The following is a 6,693-nucleotide window of genomic DNA, read 5'->3' as shown; positions in this document are numbered from 1 at the left end:
CATTACTTGTATCATTTTGTCCGACAATATCCATATGGAGGAGGCGAAGGCAGATATGAAGAATGCAGTTCTGAAAGTGTTCATGTCGAAGGTCGAGGAAGCTAAAAGCCAGAACCTTTATCAATATGAAGGTTGAATCAATTTTGGAAGATTTGTCTTCGGGATTATTAGAGTCTATGAAGAGACACGTCTTTGGTCCCGTGGCAAATTCATGGAATAGCTTAATGTATGGGCGCAAGTGTTTGATGAAACAGACGTAGCTCATTATCATCGTGGCCTAGCTTCATAAGACCTCTTTTTCTACGCAAACAGGTGGCAGGGGTGATCAATAGTCACTGTTGTTATAATGAGACATCTGGCAATTCTGTTTCCAGGAATTCGTTCACTTGAAATAAAGACTCTCATTGGAAATATATACGCTATATATCTATTTGAAGCTACGCAACAAGCTGTGATATGAACCGGTGAATGAAACTGTGATATCTATTATAATAGCTTGATATGGGCGCAAGTGTTTGAAGTCACTTCAGGTAGAGTATTTGCTGCTTGGAAGAGATCACAAGGTTGAATACGAGTTGCAAATGAATTGCCTAACAAGACAGTTCCAAGGGCGCAGAGGATTTTTAGAGCATGAGCATGTATCAGAGCAGGAAAAGATGCTCGTTGCTCGAAGATTTGCAAGGAGTGATCAATAGATGGAACAGTTTAGATCTTTTCGACTCCTTCTTCATTTAACATAAGCTCGAGCTCATCATGTCAGCTTGTAGAAGAACTCTGTTAAAGGCTGTCATCCTTGGCAATAGTGCGGTGGGTAAAAAACTTGCTGATGAATTAATATACAAATAAGAGTTTCGTGGCAAGACTGCTACCTCGAGCACATTAGGTTTATTACCAAGATGAAGCAAGGAGATACTTCCAGCAGCTTATTAATGCTGTTGATTACTGCCATAGTAGGAGTGTCTACCATAGGGACTTGAAGCCAGAAAATTTGCTTCTGGATGCATATGGAAATCTTAAAGTATCAGATTTTGGCCTAAGTGCACTGTCTCAACAAGTCAGGGATGACGGTTTGCTTCACACTACTTGTGGAACACCCAATTATGTTGCTCTTGAGGTCATCAATGATAAAGGTTACGATGGGGCAACTGCAGACTTGTGGTCATGTGGTGTCATCCTATTTGTTTTAATGGCAGGTTACTTGCCTTTTGATGATCCAAACCTTATGACATTGTATAAAAAGATATATAAAGCAGATTTTACGTGCCCTTCATGGTTTTCTTCTGGTGCAAAGAAATTAAGTACAAGGATTTTGGACCCAAACCCTAAGACACGAATTACAGTACCTGAGATTTTAGACAATGAATGGTTCAAGAAAGGTTATAAGCCACCCAAGTTTAATGAAGAAGAAGATGTAAATCTGGATGATGTTGATGCTGTTTTCAATGATTCAGAAGAACATCTTGTTACAGAAAAAAAAAGGAAACAAAACCAGAGGTGATGAATGCATTTGAACTTATCTCCATGTCCCAGGGTCTCAATCTTGGCAATCTCTTTGAAATGGACATGGGTATGGTTAAGCGAGAAACGAGGTTTGCATCTAAACGCCCTGCAAACGAGATAGTATCAAAAATTGAGGAAGCTGCAAAGCCTCTTGGATTCAATGTGCAAAAGAGAAATTACAAGATGAAGATGCAAGGTTCAAAGACTGGAAGAAAGGGTCATTTGAATGTAGCTACAGAGGTATTTGAAGTAGCTCCTTCTCTTTTTATGGTTGAAGTCCGCAAGGCTGGAGGTGATACCTTGGAATTTCACAAGTTTTACAAGAACCTTTCGGCAGGCCTAAAAGTATCTCCAGAAAGCAGAGGAATCCGGGCATGCTGTTTGAGTTTGTTTTTAGGAAAAGCTATTGACATTGAAGCCTGGCAGCTAAACAGGATTATTTGCAAATTGTTGTTCATTTGTTGGAATGAGGAAGATCATTAATAAATGTAGCACAGTGTTAGCAGAAAACCAGTGAGGGGGACTGTGTTTTTAAATCACACAGCAGTTTCGTAGCGCGCTACGAAACTGCTGTAGGTGATGATTTAAAGCGCAGGGCAGCTAGTGTGATACTGTGAGCAGCTAGTCTGACACGGTGAGCGGGAGTTGAGGAAGAAGAACAGCTGTCTATCAAATACCACCTACAGCACATCAGAAGCCTGGCATCATTCCATATTTGGGGTTATTAAAACATTTGGGAGCAGGCTGCTATACTTTAGGAGAATGTTGGGAGACAGAAGCCGATAAATAGGAGCACACCTTCTGGTCATTAAATGAGCTATCAGCGCTTTCAAGCATCCCAAGTCAGCATCCATTGCATCTGTAGCTCAGCCATATCAGATTAATCGAAGGAGGACAGCTGTCAAAGCATTCAAGAAAGCATCCAGCATACGAGGAGAATGGAATTAATATTTTAGTTTGATTAGGATTGTGTGTAATTACAGTTCAGCATGTTTGTAATTAATGCATTAGTTAGAAGCATGTAGGAGGAGTTAATAGGGCATTCGAGCTCATTCTAGAGAGGAGGAATGTATTCCTATATATGGTGAAAACTAGGATGTAATAGGGGTTGGATACTTAATAGAAAAACAGTGTTGTTTTGGGCCATTGTAAGACCTTTTTTGACAGTAATAGTAAAACAGAGTTATTCTCTTCTCAAGATTCTCGAAGGATTGTCATGATCAAATGTAGTGATGATGTGTGGTACTTTATGTTATTTTATGGTTTTGTTGTATGCAATCACTCAGAATTCATAAATATATGCTCTGACTTCCTGTGTATACAGCAAGCTATGTTTTGGTGAAATATGTTTGACATGTAATGCTAAGAGCCTTGATTTCTATGAGGTCACTGTGTTTTTCCTTGTTTACTTGATATTATAGACTCCATAGCCCAATGAGAGCCAGTTTGATGTGTTTCCAACCAGTTATGCTTTCATAAGTAAATAAAGAGTTAGCCATCTAGTGTTTGAAGGATTTTGTCAAGAGTTGTGAGAGAGCCCTCTCTGATTAGGAAGGCTAATTCCTAATCTAAAGTATGGTCTGAAACAGTTACATGAGACCTTGCTTGGTTGCAGTCCCTAGTACTGGTTTTGTGATAACATGTTACAACCATTTTTTTTTCTTCTATTTTGATCTTTGAACTTTGCATAATGATATTTTGATTATTGTTGCAAAGTATATCTTTATTGGATTGCATGATGGTTGGTTCTTGTGTGACAACCATGATTTTGTTTGTATCCAATTTATCCTTTAAGAACTTTTTCAAAAGCCATTGTATGCTCATAATAGCAATGTAATAATTAATATATGTTGGAAGTATGTGAGCTCCTGAATATGATATGGACATGGCAAGATATGAATATGAATGTATTCCCCCCCCAACTGATGGTATTGGCAATTTTATGAAATGAGGAAGAGAAATGTTTTTCCAACAATTATCATTCTAGCTTTTTATGGAATTCTATGGTCAAAAGTTAGAAAATGTCGTACCTTCACTTACCCTTTCGAATGGATGAGTTGTATGTGTAGTGGCTGAAAATTTCTGATCCTATTCTTCTTCAAGTGGCTGAACAAGAGGAGTCATGGATAGAGAGATAAGATGACTTTTTATTGCTTCTACTAAAACTTGCTGAATCTACTCCAAAATGCTGAAAATAATAGCCTTCATGTCTTCAAATATCATTGGCACAATTCCTACTATGTGAAAGATGTTTCTGATGTCGAACATAGTAGGAAATTGTTGGCTTAGTGGCCATTAATGGATGCCACTAGTCAACACGAGAACTCTCACCATTGATGACAATAAGAGTCAAGATGCCCAAACACATCTTGCTAGGTACGAATGAATTTGCTGATGTCGAGTCACCTAGAAGATCTAACAAACGAGGGACATTAATGTATTCCCATTGTTTGTCAGCATGAGAACTTTCCATTAAGGCATGCAAGCCTCAAGGTGTTTTTACAAAGAACTTAGACTCAAAGGACTATGGACTCAATAATTTGCATTGAAGCATGGCTTATTTGCAGAATGAAAATGACAAGAAATGGAAGATGAAAATGGAAGATGGCAATGGAGGGTAGAAATGACAATGGGCAATAAGCATGTGAATGAGCTTCTTGCTTTTATTTGTGGGTTATGAATGGACAAAAAGAGATGTAAAGTGTATGTGAATGTAAGTGGAAAGTATGGAGTGGAATAAGGTGAATGGTTTATTATGAAGTATGGATGTGATGGATGGATGTGATGGAGACAATAGTATCTGAAAGTTTTTCAATTGTTTGGATTTGATTTTGCATCAGCATATTTCCTCTTTGTTGCTGATCATCCTCTTATGAAACAAATTGGTCTCTTAGAGAGACACCATTCTCTTGTAGTCATTTGTCCTTCCTCCTGGAACCTGTAAAAAAAACTAATACTTCTTCTGCAATGGAATGTAAGATTATCAAAGGAGAGAGATGGCCAATCTCTCTAGTTATGATATTTACACACAAAACTAAGAATTTGTATTAATGAAACAAGTTCTCAAAGGAAAAATCAAAAGAATTTATACCTGATTTGGAATTAGTGCCTCAAGTTGATGTTGCTTTTTTTCAGCAATTTATTTCATTATTTGCCATTTCAAACTCAAATGATTGATTTCTCATTGTGTAGATCTTGTTGAGATCTTTCCAATGGTACTTAAATCATCAAAATCTGATTTTGTATTAAAAAGTTAGGTTGATTTGAACAATGAGGTTTTTTCTGGCTGCGGAATTGGAGAACAGTTGCGGAATTGGACTTTAGCTGCGGAATGTGCACAGTTCTGTAGCTAAAAATCTTGGATACAAAGTTAGCCATTCATCTTTCATCATCAATCCAAAATTAATCAATACCTTCAGAAAAGTGAGCAAATAACTTATTCATTTCATTGATTCAAAATTATTATTTTTTCTTGACATGCAGTGACTCAGTGTGGCGACTTAGTGATAACACACAATTTGACTTCCTTTTGACCGGAGTCTTTTTCATCAAATTTGACCAAATGAATAGGACATCATCCATGTACCAACATTCCCCCAGCTACCCATGTGACTTGTTTTGCTTGATGACACCTGCAACCTAGAGTTTAACAAAACAGCTGCGGAAAGTTGGGCTGGCTGCGGAAAGTTGAGCTAACTGAAACATTCAACCATCAGTTTTGATTTTTTTTTTTCATTGTTTGCATGTAGGAACTCTGTGAATTGTAGTGGCATATGGACCAAACCAAGGTACTTACTCTTTTGCTGCATTTTGTTTCATGTGCTGACGGATTTTATATCATCGCATGCCTTTTGATATTCATCAATTGAACACTGATTCAGATTGTTTGTGTGTGACATTAATAGTTTATAGCATCAGCCAAAAGAAAGTTAAGGTGTAAACGAACTGATCTTCCATATGATAGCCTTTTCCATGGAAATAGCAAAGGAACCACCCTTTTTTATTGCAGAAGTGGTGAACCTGAAGGATGTTGTGCTTGACTCAAAGTCCATACACGTGAAGATTGTAAAATGCAATGTTTCTTCTGCTTCAAAACTCATTGCAGTAAAAGACTATTGTAGCAAGAACACAATTGCAAATAATGGGAATTTACACAATTATGTATTGCTGGAGACTACAATGGTAGATGGAAAACTATTCCCATGATTAATGCTACTGACTGCTAATCTTTTGAAACAGTGTAAGTGCCCCCTCAAGACAACTAACTTAACTAATGCAATTCACGGTTCAGCTCTGCCAAGCTTTGTTTGGAAAACTGCCATGTTTTGTTGAGTCTTCAATCTTGGAACCTTTCGGATCGGATGACTGTGTACACGTCTCAACAAACGGTTGCGGATATTACGGTCACGTCTCAAGAGTACAACGAATATGTGGAAGTGCAGTCAGTCGGAATAAGCATAAGACTGTAATTAGGCTTGAATAACAGCACATAGATGATTCCTATTTGGATTTCTCCTCCTCAGGCACGCGGAATTGAATTACACACTCAAACTATCTGTTAATTAACTCAATTTCCGTATTTCTTCACGCGGCGGCAAAAAAGAGGCTCCAAAGAACCGAAGATTTCTCCCAGACCGCCACAAATTTCCTCAAACGGTTTCTGGGTTATCTAATTAACCCACATGGCAAAAAAACTCATGTTTTAGTTTTTCTAAATTCGTCTTTGTTTGGTCAAATCGAACGTTTGAAGTTTGACGTTTTTTCTGCTGTTTACGCATTTTTCCTGAGTTAACAATTCTCTGTTCTGCATTCTTTCTGAATTGATGTTTTTATTGCTGCATTCATTTTTCTTGTTTGATCTACTGTTCTGCAGGTGTATTACACAGGTTCAAAAATTACAAGAAGCTCAAAATCATCATCAATTATATACGATATGTATGAAGAGAATAGAGAAGCGTTGCACATGAAACTGATAGGAAGGAGGCAAGTATTAACACTCCAAAGTCCTTAGGGTCTTAGACAATCATTCCCATGACATAACCCAGCAAGTCCATGCATGATTGAAGAGAGTTTTGAACACCACCTACAACACCACGATCTGATTCAGGGACAGAATCCTGCATTTCTTGCACCACAGCAAGATCAAACATCCATAGTCCCAAGCGAGATGCAGCCACTCCTCCCATTAACATC

The 6,693-nt window shown here is 37.9% G+C and overlaps 1 pseudogene; it reads left to right on the top strand.

Moving 5' to 3' along the window:
* The first annotated feature begins 34 nt into the window (after positions 1-34).
* On the top strand, positions 35-5,706 carry LOC149168026 (CBL-interacting protein kinase 32-like; annotated as a pseudogene).
* Positions 5,707-6,693: the final 987 nt, after the last annotated feature.

Source organism: Pinus tabuliformis, chromosome 5_1 (genome assembly GCF_031772625.1).
Source record: "Pinus tabuliformis cultivar Carrire ecotype Pingquan chromosome 5_1, CPIR1, whole genome shotgun sequence".
Classification (NCBI taxonomy): domain Eukaryota; kingdom Viridiplantae; phylum Streptophyta; class Pinopsida; order Pinales; family Pinaceae; genus Pinus; species Pinus tabuliformis.
Note: the sequence above shows the minus strand (reverse complement) of the source record. Positions and strands in the feature narration are given on the sequence as shown.